The 16,079-nt window shown below is 34.0% G+C and overlaps 1 protein-coding gene across 1 annotated transcript in view; it reads right to left on the bottom strand.

The window, feature by feature from the left end:
• Nucleotides 1-16,079, bottom strand: part of LOC114324317 (rab5 GDP/GTP exchange factor) — a 117,175-nt gene that overhangs the window by 68,970 nt on the left and 32,126 nt on the right. Inside the window, exon 2 of the mRNA XM_028272122.2 lies at nucleotides 991-1,045. The gene's annotated coding sequence lies outside the window, so the exon portion shown is untranslated. The remainder of the gene's footprint in view (nucleotides 1-990; nucleotides 1,046-16,079) is intronic.

The following is a 16,079-nucleotide window of genomic DNA, read 5'->3' as shown; positions in this document are numbered from 1 at the left end:
TATACAGTGCTAGTCAAAAGTCCGTACCCCCCCTCGTATCTTTTGAACGGTTATACCTATAATAGTGAAATTTGGAGATAGGAAATAAACGGACGTAAGCTTCTTAACTAGTCATGACAGGTGACGTAATAGTGACAGATGACTTTACAGCGCCACTGTGACAGATAATTTTAAATGGGACCTTATGGCAAGTGACACCTCGTTTGAAAGGTATTGAAAATACCTATTCAGTCATACTAATATTGTTTAAGTTTAAGCTAATTTTGACGAATTAATGAAATAAATATAAAATTGTAGTTTCATTTAATTAATTCAAAATTCAAAATTCCGCCTATGATTACTTGTCAAAAAGGTTGACGTTGACGTAAAAACTACTAGAGAATCGAAAAACGTCAACTTTTTTGACAAAAAAACCATAGGCGTACATTTGAATTTTTATTAATTAAATGCGAAGCTACAATATTATATTTATTTAATTTATTCACCAAAATCAACTAAAACACAAAAAAATTAGTATGGCTGAGTAGGTATTTTGAATACCTTTCAAACGAGGTATCACTTGCCATAAGGTCCCATTTAAAATTATCCGTCACAGTGGCTCTGTAACGTCATCTGTCACTATTACGTCACCTGTCATAACTAGTTAAGAAGCTTACGTCAGTTAATTTCCTCCATCCAAATTTCACTATTATAGGTAAAACCGTTCAAAAGATAAGAGGGGGGGTACGGACTTTTGACTAGCACTGTATAATAAACGACTACCATAAAGGAAAAAGCATTGCTTTTAACAATCTTGAAGGCATTGTTCACTAAACCTGTAATTCAAATATAATATTTTTTTTTATTTTTCTCTTCTTTTTATTCGTTTGTCGTGCCATTATACATATACCACTCATGGCAGTGTTTCGTTATAGAACACACTTATTCAAAACCAAAATGTCTGACAACTATTAGATAATTTCTAGGCTATTAATAGATTGTTATACTTACCCACTAGCAACTGCTGTAGATTTTTTTTCTTAAGAGTATATCGATAAATTTTTAACTGCAACAAAAAGAATATATTATCAGTCAACAATTAAGTAAACAACATGGAGTGTCTAGCCCGGGAGATAGTGTTATAAATACTGATTACAATTTAAAATTGTATATCAAGTAACCAGCTCAAATGCTGTTACTGGGCTGCTTGTCTCTTCCAGTGGTACATATTTGGAAATAACCTTGTTTTAAATCGAGGATTGAAAAAAATTTGCTTCTTGTCTAACCAGAATTTGCGATATTAACAACTAAAATGATATTTATAATGAGGCAAGTGCAAAAAAATTTAGTTATGATACAACAAACCGGCACATTTATGTTCCGTGAAGCTCAAGAAGGCATTTGACAAGCTCAAATTAAAAAATGTTAACCACAATAGGGATGTTCACTCATTTTTAAATATAGTTAAATTCAATAGATTATAAGGTATATAAAAACGTAACAATCATATAACTGTTTAAAAATGTATATTTTTAAGAAAAATGAGTTCCTAATGTTGATTTTCTTGGAGGGTGGAAAAAAGGTACCCTGCAGCGTGGCTACGGTCTGTGACGTCAGCAGTCGTATCGCCTTTGATCGAAGACTAGTTTTGTATACTTATTTACGAAGTGTATTTGAATGTGTGCAGTTCTTTACGTATTTAATTAGTAAAAATGAAACCAAATAAGTGGTGTTTTGTTCCTTGGTGTGTAAATACCTCTAAAACCAATTCTGACAAGATTTTTATTACAGTTCCAGCTAATTTAAATCGTAAAAAGAAACGTACAAAAGAAGTATATGTATCAATAAAAACCAAGCTTTTCTCTTGCGAAGATCACTTCTTTATTGTAAGTTATGGATCTTTTCCTAAATAAATGGGTTTTTAAATTAAGTACTCATTTCTAGCCAATTCTATGATATGTTTTAGATTTAAGTTAGCTTGGTCATAAAAAAAAATAAATTATAAAAATTCTTAATACCTACAGTCGAAAATTTCGTATTTTGGACATCTGTTTCTAAATATCCAGGCAACGAAATCGGTTAGCAAGAAAATTTTTACAAAAATAAAAAGTACCTTATATAGTTTATGATCTTTCAATTTGTCTGGAGGTTTAATTTAAAAGACTTGGTGTCCATAACATAGTAAAAAAGTAAGTACCTATTACCGACAGACCCTATAAACTAGACATCATTTAAATTAGTAGGGCAAAATCTATGCAAATGATATTTAAATGCATTAACTTTTTCAAATCCTGAGAAAACTAATAAATATTTTTGAACAATTTGAACACAGAATTAAAGATTACATTATTACTGAGGGTCAAAAGGACATTAGAATAAACAAAAAGTCTCCTTTGAATGAAATATTTGAAATTAAAAATCACACTAAAGGACAACGCACACATCTTATGGAAAATATAATGTCAATCAAATTCGATAAAATTTATATGAATATATTCGTTTCAATTTGCAGAAATTGATATGAATCAATCTGAAATCAAATGGGTAGGTACATAAGTTAGAGAGAGAAAAAATATTTTAAAATACCCAAATTATGGGTACTTCATAAATCTTCTCGGGCTATTAAGCATCTTATTATAATAGTTTCACTAATCCGCTTAGGCCCAGCGGGGTTTAAGCTGTTTTGAATAGCACCCAGAGCAATAGTGATTATAACTGACACGTTTATAGACTCCAAAAATGTGATTTCGATAAACTTTAATTGCAATTTGCGCCGTAATTAATCATAATTAAAAGTTGGCGCAATGATAAGAATTGATCGTTAATTTAAAACGAATCTATTCGTATAAATTTTATTGAATTTGAGTGACATTATATTTTCCATAAGATGTGTGCGTTGTCCTTTTCTCTTTTTTTTTCACCCCTGTACCTTATTAAAATAAACATTCCGCTACTCTGTGGTTGATTTATTTCTTTACAAGATGACAAGAAATCAAACACCATTGTTACATGTACCGTACGTAGGTTAAGCGAGTCAGCTATTTTAAAACCTTTCACTTTATTTATTTATTTGTACCACCCAAAATATATGTCCTTAGAAACAGTCTATCCACTTTAAACTAAACAAATTCACCATAAAACTCCACGTAACCGTAATAGATAGATAGATAGATAGATAGATACATTTATTTCCTTTTAAAATTTTACAATTTTATGGAAAGGGTGAGAACAAATATTTCGTTCCTTTTTTTTTTTTTTTCCCTTTTCATCCCAAGAAACACACAATATGTTTATTTTAGGGATAAACAAAAGAAAGAAATAAATAAAAAAAAAAAAAAAAAAAAAAAAAAAAACAACGAGTTATATAAGAATTAATTAAAGATACAAAGTATAATTTACGTATTTAACTATTCATTTATGATGAAAGACCTAAGTTTTAGAACATTCCAGATATAGCCAGCTATTATTTTAGCTGAATACACTGTAATGTTATTTAAGGTATGAGTTACAGTATCAATATCGGCTATATAATTAATGGATGATTGTTTCATACAAGAATATATTGGACAATCAAAAAGTATATGTTCAATTGTTTCTAACTCCTTATTGTTACAAATAGTACAGATTTCATTAGGATTAATTTTATATGTAGAATCCTTATAAGTGAACGTTAAGCAGAATGAATTACATAATCGAAGCTGTGCAATAGTTCTTGTAATCTGGATGGGCATTTTTAGGCATAAGTATTTTTGACTTAATTCGGAAAGAGCTAGGTGTTTATATAAGGGGAGAAAATTGGATTGCTGACAAAGAGAAATATCTAATTCTGAGAGCTTATTTTTAAATTTGATTAACAAGGCTTTTCTATTCAGTTGTAGGGAATGAAGGGAGAGATTATTCCAAATAGGTTCAGCATCAATAAAAGTAAAAAGTGATTTTACCTGCGCTGCCCAGTTATACCTGCTATCGGTCTCCATCAGTTGTAGTTGACGAAAAAAGCACATTTTGGGGTAACGGGAATCGTCCATCATATAAATTTTCTTTAACCAGTTTAGTGTCCACTTGAATATATTATACAAGAGTTTGACTCTGCCGCATTCCACTCTGACTATGTAACCGGGTGTGGATATGGGAAGCATAAGAATTCGTTTTAGGAATTGTACTTGAACTTGTTCGAGAACATCTACATAACGGAGTGCCCATACAGAAATACAATTGGAGATTGTACTTGTTACTAATGCATCAAAAAGTTGTAGCCTCGTTTGCATGCAGTCAATTTTAAGTTTAGCTAGAACAGGTATAAGTGCTCCAGTTGCTTGTTTAGCTTTCGCATTACTCACATCTGCCATTTCACGGAATAGAGACGAAGAGGCAAAAGTCACTCCAAGGTAATTATAGGTGTTAGTTAATAGAATGGGATATTGATTGAAAGTGAATTTAATATTATTTTTTAAGTTATAAGGACCCCTAGAGAAACACATAATTTTAGTTTTAGCAGTATTGACAGTAAGTTTGTTTTGCCTGCAGTAATCCTCCAACATTTTTAATTTTTTTGATATATCGATCTCCGAGTGACCTAATATTACCAAATCGTCAGCGTATAAAAGCATAAGAGTTTCATTTACGTTATTAACATTGATGCCTTCTGCTCCGCGGCTTTTAAAAAAATCTTCGATGTCTGCAAGAAATAACGCAAATAACAAGGGACTGAGGACTTCTCCCTGTAACACGCCCTCACAAATGTTAAACGATTTAGTATATTGCTCGTCAGCATTAACCCTAAAGGTAGCATTAGAATAGAAAGATTTAAGTAGAAGTACAATTTTAGAGCTAATACCCAAAGCAAAAAGTTTAGACCAGAGCAACGCGTGGTTAATGCAATCAAAAGCCCGCTTAAAGTCAACAAACAATACAAATAGCTTGCGCTTTTTAAATCGGAGACGAAATTGAATGATGGATGTAAGAGTATAGACATTATCGTAACAACCACGTTCTTTACGAAAACCAGATTGGGATTCGGGAAGTATATTAAACGATTCTACCCAATTGACTAAACGGTTCAAAATAATTTGCATGAATACTTTAGTAATGCAGTTTACTAAAGCAATTCCCCTGTAATTGGAAGGATCGTTAGAGGGACCTTTTTTGTGGAGCATTTTTAGAGTAATTTTCGACCAACTATTAGGAAAAGTGGAAGTGTTGAAGATAGTATTGAAAAATGAGTTAAGGTATAAGATCCAGTTATTTGGTAAGTATTTGTAAAACTCATAGGGAATATTATCAGATCCTGGAGCTTTGTTGTTTTGACAGGAATTTAAAGCTAAGTAAATTTCATTGGTGGTAATAGGATTATCAAAATACGGATTCCTCGCATCGAAATAGAGGGTTGTGTCCACTATCCCGGCTCCCATAATTTCAGAGTAGAATGTTTCCCATGTTGCAGCAGGTAAAGATATGTAACTATTTGAAATATTTCGAGCTCTTTTAATATGAAACCAAAAAGTTTTTGAATCAGTAGAGTTGGAAATATTACCAATAATATTTTGTTGAAATTCAGTTTTTTTTACTTTTAATAATTTTTTATACTCTGCTTTAATAATTAAGTATTCGTTTTTAGTTTGATTTGAGAAATTGTTTTGTTGACAAATTTTGAGTTTACTTTTAACTGATTTCTTTAGATCTCTACATTGACAATCATACCACGGTTTGTGTTTATTAGGTCTGTTAGGAGCGATTATACTTTTTGACAGCCCAAGATTATCAGCTGTTTTATAAATATTATCCAACAGGTTTTTGTTTGCCATTTCGACATCATGAATTATGTGCACCCCCGCCGAATTTTGCATGTTTAGTTTATAAGACAAAACTAAAGATTCATTTAACTTAAAAATAGTTTTATTTTTTATTATAGTTTCTTTCATAGGTGAGAGATACGTTTGAGTTATAAAGCATGAAACAGGAAAGTGGTCTGATAAAGTACACGTTGTATTTACGTAAACATCATTAACAAAGTGCAAATGTGAGTTATTTACCCAAACTAAATCTATTGTACTCTTGCCCATAGGGCCGACGAAAGTAAATTTTGCAGGCCGATCAGAAATACACCTACCATTTAACAGACAGAACCCGTTAAAATTCATGAAATCAAGAAGGCATCTACCTTTTGCATTAATTACAGTATCTAAACTTTGTCTCTCGTCAAAAAAATTTGTGTTTTCAAATATTTCAGGAGGGGATACGTCATTGTCTGAAACACGGGAGTTAAAGTCTCCTCCAATAATTATAGGTGTATCATTAAATTTCTCTAAAATATTAGATAACACCTCCTGAAATAGTGACAATAAATATTCAATACTTAGACTAGGTTTAAAATAAACGTTACAGACTACAAATTTATAATTATTGCTAGATATTAAACAAAAGATCCACCAAGGTGATTTATCAATACAAACAGAAGAAAGGTTGGGATTACAAAAAATTGATAGACCACCGCTAGCCCTACCCAAGGATTTTTCTTTTATGGCAACTGAACTGGCACATGAGTAAGTAGATAAATAATTTGAAAATTTTATATTTTCGGTAATAACCCATGTTTCCGATAAACAAAGAATGGGTATATCATTGAAATCACTTAAAAAGTCATTAACACTATTAATTCCTTGTGAGTTCCAAAAAACAATGTGTACTGATTGCTATTCAGATTTCGAGGAGGCAGGTTTTACAACTTTTAGGCCAGACTCTCGGTTAGGTGAAGACTCTTCCTCGCGAACTCTTTTGTTGGATAGTATTTGAACGATTTGCGGAACTCCATAAACATATTTAATAGTGAGATTTGTTTCAGTTTTTAATCGTAACTCTAGTTCTGCACGTAAATCATTTAGATGTTGACGCTGTTTAGGTGTCATATCAGAGATTATCTTAACTGAAGGATATAAATTACGAGAAATATTCTTCTTGTTTCTCAAAACGTCCAATGCAGCCTTAGGAGTCCCAAAAATAACACGATAAAGACGAGGTTTGTTATTATTAGTATTTTTTCCAAGACGATAGCCGGACTGGATACAATTCGCAGAATTCGGAGATAAGTGCGTAATTACTTCTTTAATTATGCGAGCGTCATCTTCGGGTGATCTTTCAGGAACTCCTAGGAGTAGGACGTTCTTTTCCCGCTTCAAACGCTGAGTAGTTTCGTAATATATATCATCTTGTGACGGAGTTGGAGAGTTCACTAGTTTTTCCAAGGAACTAACTTTTTCACGAAGAAGATTATTTTCATCACGAAGAGCGGATACATCCTTCATGCAGTTTTCAAGCATTTGTGATTGTGTAGAAAACTTGTTATTTAATTCTGTCACAGAATTTGTGAGAATGGATAATTTGTCCATAAGTAAATCAAACTGATGGTTGCTGAGTAGCGAGGCTGAAGACATAGATGGTTCATTCTGAAGAGTAATGTTATTCGGAGAGGGTCTACAGGTATTACAATGCCAGTTCTCAAATGATACGGATGTTTCATTGCAACCATTTAATTCTGATCGAGCACATCTTTTATGGCATAATTTGTTGCAACTTAGACAAGAGACCTGGCTATCGATCTCCATTAACAAATTATTGCAATATAAGCACAGAGATTTTGAAGACATTCTTCTAATGAGGTGCAGGTTTATGTTTTTTTGAAGTTGTTAATTAAACTAATGTATGTAGTAGATCCAAAAAAGACTTACTGTTTGATTAATTAAAAACAATCAATGGCACGAAACTATATATTTTAGAGAGCAATTGTAAACACGTCTGTACACCACGGACTTTCAGTTCTCACTGACGTAACCGTAATAAAACAATAAGAGGACAAAATACAAATGTAACGTCAAACAGGTACCCAAAGAGAAACAATACTGTGGACTGTGGACATGGCGCGCGCTGGATACGAGTACGACTAGTGACGTCAGAAGCGTTTTCTTAAAATTTAAAATAATGCTAGATTTCTAATGAAGTTTTTTCATAGAAACGATTTTTTTATTTTCTTAATATTCTAGACAATTATTCCTAGGGTGTTTCTTAATCGTTTTACATGTTTAAAATGACTATTAAATTTTTTGTGAACATCCCTATTGTAGGCAAGAGAGATACCTCTAGGAATAATCAAAACGATTGAAAATATCTACGAGAACAACACAATAAACGTAAAAGTAGAAGATGAACTAAATGACTCAATTGAAGCCGGCAATGAGATAAGACAGGGTGATTTCCTGAGCCCTCTATTGTTTAACCTGATCATGGTTGAAATAATATAAAAAGTAAGATTGAAATAAGGGATAACAAATGAGAGAAAAACAACTTAAAATAATCTGCTATACAGGCGACGCAAACTAATCTCTTGTAAAGATGATTTTGCAAATGATGCACCAATTTAATGTAAAGGCCAGAAAATTAAACATTAAAGGCATAATTGACAAAACAGTCATCAAGACAATAATGACATACGCGACAGAAACATTACACATGATACAGAAAGTACAAAAAGAATGTTAAAAACAGCAGATATGCTCTTAGAAAAATCGATGGGAAAACACTATGGGGCAGAGCTAAAAATACAGATATATGACGGATATGTAAGGTGGAGAACATGAAGTACTGGGTAAGAAAGAGAAGAGTAAAATGAAACCATTATACAGGGTGTTTCATTAATAATTGTCCATATAGTAACTGGAGAAACCTTAGCACAAAATACGAAGATTTAACCTAAAACACTTAAATAAAATGTGGTCCCTTACTGAGTTACAAGGTGTTTTATCTAAAAATTAAAAAAATATTTTTGCTCAGCATTTTAAAACTATTCGACGTATCCTTTTCATACTTGGCAGAAAGTGCGACTATTATACACCCTACTAAATTATGATGAACAAACGTTTCTAGCTACTACCAGAGGCGTACGACAGGGGATGGTGAATGGTTGACCCTTCTAAAATTCTACGCCACTGGTGGAATTACTATTTTAGTGCCATTTTTAGATTCTCTAATACTTTCTACGTAAATAATATATTCCTCATTGGTAGCGATAAAGTCATTAGTTTTAGAAATATTATCGATATATTTTTGGCAAAGTAACGTAAGTGACATTTTTGGCGAATCATGTTTTTCCATTAAACAAACGCTCATATTGTTAGAAGGTACTGCCGGAGTCTTGTAAGCCTAGACATATTATTTTTGAATTAATTCTAGGCTTACTACACTTTGGCAGTACCTTCTAAACAATAATAGCTTTAGTTTAATGGAAAAACATAAAATGTCACTTAAGTTACTTTGTCAAAAATGTATCGATATTTGAAGTTAAATATGAAACGGCACAGTTATTTTGATTAATTTATGATATTATTCATATGATTTAAGTAATGATAAGTGTTTTAGGTTAAATCTTCGTAATTTGTGCTAAGGTTTCTCCAGTTACTATAATATGGACAATTATTAATGAAACAACCTGTATAAGCCGAATAACAACAGAGTAGTAATGATTCAATAAAATTGTGTTTTGACTAGGAAAGTTTTGGGGTAGTTCTGATTTCTTTCATTATATATGGATTTTGGGCTGCTGAATCCGAATATGAGGTTTGCGGACAAAATTTCGTGACGGAACATTGAAAAAATCGCGAAAAAAGTGAAAAATTTCTGCTTTTTCTCGCTTTTTTGCTTAAATCTCGAAAACTATTAACTTTTAGTAAATGATCTGTTAATATAAATTAAAGTACTTAAAATTCTCTACAAATATCACTATTTACTTTTTTTTAAGACGAACCGCTCGGTCTAAAGTGCAAGTTGAAAATTGCGAATTTTGAATGGTCTCTGCAAAACCCACTTTATTTTTTATTAGAATGCTGTCATTTGATAAATTTCTCCTAGATTCTTATAAATACATAATACATTTCTACTACTTATAAATAAATAAGAATTATTTCCAATATTTCTTCTTTTTTTAATGACAGAGTAAAGGTAGAATTCCGCACCAAGCGACCGAGACCGGAGACCGCGACAGGCGACAGATAGGCGAGGTCTCCCCACGACTGCTCTCAATGCAAATATATCAGGGTAGTTCTGCAGCCCGAGACCGAGACCAGTGACCAACTATCGTCTATCGCGACCTATCTGTCGCCTGTCGCGGTCTCCTGTCTCGGTCGCTTGGTGCGGAAGTCTACCTTAAGATTAATTAAGCTGTTAATAGCGTGAGGTCGCAAACATTACAATGATGTAAAAATGATTAACGCTTACTTGAAGAAAGTTGAGGAGGATAGGGAGCAAGTTCAAAGACGTTCTACTGCACCACCTTTTAATTTCAAAACTCAATGTTTTATGTGTGGTCTCGTCATAACACTTGATTTTATAGAACAGCAAAGTAAAAAGACAACCAACCGCAATATGGTGTATCACGTTCGAATTTTAAAATTTAAAGAAACTGTTATAAAACGAGCAAAAGAACGTGATGATCAGTATGGCAAAGCCATAATCAAACGCCTTTTGCCTGTCTCAGACTTAGTAGCCTCTGATTGCCGGTATCATAGTTTATGCATGAGAAAACTGTACAATCGCCCAATCACTCAAAAAAAGATTAAAAAATCGGGTCAATTTGCCGATGATGTTGAAAGGGCAATGCAAGATGTTTACAATTATTTAGAGAATAGGGATGGGGAGTGCCAATTTTTGCTCGATGAGTTGACCGACCAAATAAAGGGTAAATATCGTCCTGACAAAAAGACAGCCAAAGCTCATCTACTCAAAAAATACGGAAGCGATATAATTATTACCATGTCCCGAAACAAGAAGTCGGTCGTTTGTTTCAAAGACACAGGTTACAAAATCTTGAACGACGCTTGGTACCAACAAGCGTTAAAAATGAAAAAGAGGAAAGACTACGGATTGTTCAGACGGCTGCCATTATTGTTGAGGATGTCTGGAGCCAGGTTTATGAGACACAGGAATACCTCCCACCGGATAAGTTTTTAGAAGGAAATTAAGAACTAATTCCTGAAACACTACGTACATTTACGGAAAAAGTTGTACTTCATAAAAAACGTGGGGAGTATGATAACTGGAAGAAGAAAAGCATGCTCATAGTCTTGTAGCGGCGGTAAGGCCCAGATCATTCGTCTCACCAGTCCTTGTAGGGTTGGCCGTGTTGCTCTACAAAAAGTACGGATCAAGAAAATTGGTTGATGTAGTTTCCTCTTTGGGGTTTTGTTCCAGCCGTGCTTTACACAGGAGGTGTACGATAACGCTGATTTTAAAGTACATACAATCGACGGATAAAACACTTTTTACTTCATGGGTGGCATTTCTTGTATTGCACCAAAACATGCAGTAGCACCTAACCAATCCATTCCTAGGTTAAAAACGAAACTCCTGAGATTTATGCAAGTCAGGGAGCTGTTCAACTAATTCATTTTGAAAGGACAAAACCTCAAGGTTTATCAGAAATCAAGATAATAGATCCGAAGGGAATGTTCACACCAACTGAAACTGTGACTCCATTTGTGCCTGATCTTCTGTGGCTCTATGGAAAAAGTAGAGATATTCCCGGCCTCTTAGGATGGAATGGATTCATGGAAGCTGTCACAACAAACATGCCATATGAACTAACATTTATTGTTTACCAGCTATTTATCAACGCTCCTCCAAGTGATTATGATACAATATTTACAGAATTGTTGAACGGAGTAAAGAAAACTAAATCCTTGAAGCAAGTTACATGTCTGGTGACATTTGACCAACCCCTCTACCTCAAGGCAAGAGACATCCTTGCTAGTCGTCCCGATGATCCTGATCTGTCAAGTCCTTCATGGGGGCAATTGGTTACATTATGCAAAGTGGTGGATTGACTGAACTTTTCAATACCATATATGCGGCAAAATCAACCGAAAAAATTATGTCTGGTCACGCTTACACAAGGGCAGTACGAGCTCATATGTTGGCTCACGGAACTCTGGCCAAAATAGTGATTAAGTCAATGGCCCTATCATCAACAATGGTGGATCAATTAGAGGAGATCTTGTTCAACTTAGACAGAAGAGTGATTCTTTCTAATGATGTAAAAAATATTGTAAAATATGCGCCAGAAGAATTTAAATTAAAGCTGTAACTCTTTGCAGAACGTGGCCCCCTGTCTGGCCTGTTGTGATACTGAATTTGTACAATTTCGACTTTTTTTTCTTTTTAATTACTTGTGCAGAAAACTAGCAGACATGTATCAAATGACAGCATTCTAATAAAAATAAAGTTTTGGAATATAAAACGTGGGTTTTACAGAGACCGTTGAAAATTAGCAAATTTCAACTTGCAATTTAGACCGAAAGGTTCATCTGAAAAAAAAAGTAAATACTGATATTTGTAGATAATTTTATGTACTTTAATTTTTGTTAACACACCATAGACTAAAAGTTAATAGTTTTCGAGATTTAAGCAAAAAAGCGGGAAAAAGCAGGAATTTATCGCTTTTTTCGTGATTTTTTCAATGTACCGTCACGAAATTTTGTCCGCAGTTTCGGATTCAGCAGCCCAAAATCCATATATAATGAAAGAAATCAGAACTACCCCAAAACTTTCCCACTAGGGGGCTCGTAGAGTACAAATTCACTGAATCATAAGGACGACGAGAGACGGTTCTCCAATAGGATGATGATCAGTGGGAAGGCCACGAAAACGATGATTTACTGGAGGCATGAAAAGCAAACAGAGACATGTCTACACAAAAAGATTTGCCTATGTTTTCCATTGGAATATACACTCACCGGCACAAAATTCCGCCATCCAAAATTTTTGATTAAGTTTGACAATCTATAACTTTATTTTTTGTACTCCGATTTTCAAGATTTTTGCATCAGTTTGTAGGTACCTACATGTATTGATGTCTTTGTTATTATTCCGGTAATAAATTTTTTTTGCTTAGATAACATTATACGGGGGTGAATGGAAGCGTTGTATTTTCTCCTAACTTTAAAAAATTCTGTGGAAAAATTGGAGGGCTAATTTTGTTTCATACTCCTTTTGTGTTATCCTGGAGGTATCACTAATGTTTTGTTTTTTTGAATTATCCGAATATCTCTTTTATTGTAAGAGCTGTAAATAACAACTTGCTTTGAAGGTTTATTTAATTAAAATTATCAAGCGCACTAAAATGAACAAAACAAAACAAAATTACCAACAAAACAATTCAACAGCGGGTATGTCCACCTCTTGCAGCAAATACTACTCGCAATCTGTTTGGCATCGAATAAAGATGTGTTATCGTTGCCTGGGGAATAGCCCGATATTCCTCTAACAGGGCCATAACTGTACCAAATTTTCTGGAAGCCTAGGATGACAGCGAATAGCTTTTTTTATTCATCCCATAAATGCTCAATAGGATTGAGATCTCGGCTGCATGACTGCCATTCTAATCTTATCAATCCAACCTCAATTTTATGAGTCAATCAGTGTTTTTATTTACAAAAAATAGTACAGCTCTTACAAGAAAAGAGATATTCGGATAATCCAAAAAACAAAATTTTAGTGATGCTTCCGGGATAATATGACAGGACTATGAAACAAATGCAGCTCTTCCATTTTTCCACAGATTTTTTTTAAAGTTAGGGGAAAATGCAACGCTTCCATTCACCCCTGTATAATACCATAAAAGCAAAATTTGTTTGTTACTGGAATAATACCAAACATCAATACATGTACCTACAAACTGGTGCAAGAATCTTGAAAATTGGAGCACAAATAATAAAGTTGTCAAACATAAAAAATTTTGGGTGGCGGAATTTTGTGCCGGTGAGTGTATTTATAAAATTCAATGCTACCTCCTAGACTAGTATCTACAAAACATGCTTATTTTATTAGTTTATATTTTATCATTTGCAACCAACAACTCTTTTAAACATCAAAGATTTAATTTTTTCGTTCTAAATGTTCATGTAATGTTGTTTTCATTTAATAGTTGCTGATAGTCTAACGAATTCGACCTTATTAGATCATCTTCGCGCCTTTTTATCTTAACTATATCACATGTTACAAATTGCACCACAAGATGAAGAGTAGATCTCAGCTGTATCACTTGTTTATACTTAGATAGTTTCTTGTGTGGACATGATTAAAATGTTTATATAAACAATTTTAAAAGACACCATCCTGTGTATATATATCAGAATATCAGCTAAAAGGTTAGTAAAAACAAAGCAGCTTCTTTGTTTTCTTTTTCCGTAAATGATAATTTTATACATAAATTTAAGTATTATGTAATGCTGGAATTAAGACGGAATGACAAAATTATAGGCCAATTCATTGCTAATCTAGTATACAAAATTCTTTCTTAAATTATTTTGGGGATGTGCAAGCAAATCTAATATTGCTATCATCCAAAGGAGCCAATCAAAAATACTGCGCATGATTACGAATGCACCTTGGTTCATGTTGAATTTAGCACTACATGAAGATCTGAAGGCTCCGTTCATCACAGATGCCATTAAATATAGGTACAACAAACACCACGAGAAAATGGAAACACACCCCAACGCAGTCTTACAGCCGCTAGTACAACCACCAATTGCCCAAAGGTTAAAGAAACTATGGCCAGCTGACATGAAAACAATCTAGGACTACTTCACTGGAAGAAATTCCTTCACGCCAATGAGGAGCCTAGCTCCGAAGTCAACATTTTAACTTATAGAATGTATAATATTCTGATTGTTAAAGTATTATTTAAAAAATGGTATTATGCGTATAGGTTATTAGACAGAGAATATAATAGGCGATTACTAAAATGGATTCATACCAAATAGAACCATCCTCGACAATATACTCATATTGTAGCATTTTTTCCACTCTATCTATCATAACAATTTGCTAAAAAGCTTTAATTTGCGTCTTACAAATCTTGGAAAGAGAAACACTTTAAGCAAGCACCACACTCTCGGCGAAGTTACTTCGGCAAAGTTGACCGAAGTCCGAAGTACCCGTCACTACACACTCGTTCTACTTCGCGAGGAACACATTCACGCCGGGAGATAAGGACTTCGGTTCCTTTGACTTGATCGCAAAAACCGCCACCGAATGGAAGTAGGCCGAGGCACAGCGAAGTCGCATAAGGTGCCTGTCTACACTCTCGTACTTGCTGAACTTCGAACGACTTCGCGAGTAGTACAGTGAACGTTTTAAGAATTGCATCTTGGTATCTTCGAAGAAAATAAACACAATCCAATTGTTTATTTAAATTAAAAAATGCCGCTAAGCAGAATCAAATAGCCGACTGGGAGAATATTACCAGCAAGAGGAGTAAGATCCCGTTACCAGCTACGCTCGACTTTCTTGAGTACAGCTTTGGCGATACAGTTGTATTTTCATTTGGCAGTTTTTGTGCTTTTATTTTTTAGGAATCTATTATGGTTTCCTTAATTTCTGATTCATCTGTTGTTCACAAGATCATAAAACATCTTCATCAGCCTACTTATGAGAATGGAACTGAAGCAGTGTCCATCAATTCATTAAGTTGTTCGATGAGAAGCAATTCTTCCAGTTTATTCGCCATCAAAAGAAACAGTATAGTCGCAAGAAACCGCAGTCGAAGTATACATATAGTGCAACAACACAAATTCACATTTCATTGTCAATAACATCCTGATCCAATGGTTCAGCAATTGATGAACATGGCTGAAAAAAAGAACAAAGACATTTCTATCGTCCCATCATTCACCGTCAGTGTCAGTATTCGGTGTGTGCAAGTAGTTGGAGGGGATACGAGGACACACATTCGATACTAAGAACAGCTCAAGATAGACAGCAGTTTGCTGTAGTTATAGCCAATCTTCAGTAATTGAGAAAGCACCTAAGGAGAAGAAATCAGTATGTGATTGCCAAAGACATTGACACGACACAACATTGTTATACGGTCTTTACTTTTTACATCCCGGTGCAATCATCTCATTACTTGCACCTAAAGGCACGTATCCACTATGTTCGCGCTCCTCTTAATGGATACGCTCGCGCTCCCGGACCGTGCAATGTTGCGCGCTCCACTCAGTGCTCCAATCGGTGGTGGTGAAATCATAATATGGATAATTCACAGACCGAATAAC

This window comes from Diabrotica virgifera, chromosome 9, assembly GCF_917563875.1.
Source record: "Diabrotica virgifera virgifera chromosome 9, PGI_DIABVI_V3a".
In the NCBI taxonomy this organism is placed as follows: domain Eukaryota; kingdom Metazoa; phylum Arthropoda; class Insecta; order Coleoptera; family Chrysomelidae; genus Diabrotica; species Diabrotica virgifera.
This window is presented reverse-complemented; position numbering and strand designations above follow the sequence as displayed.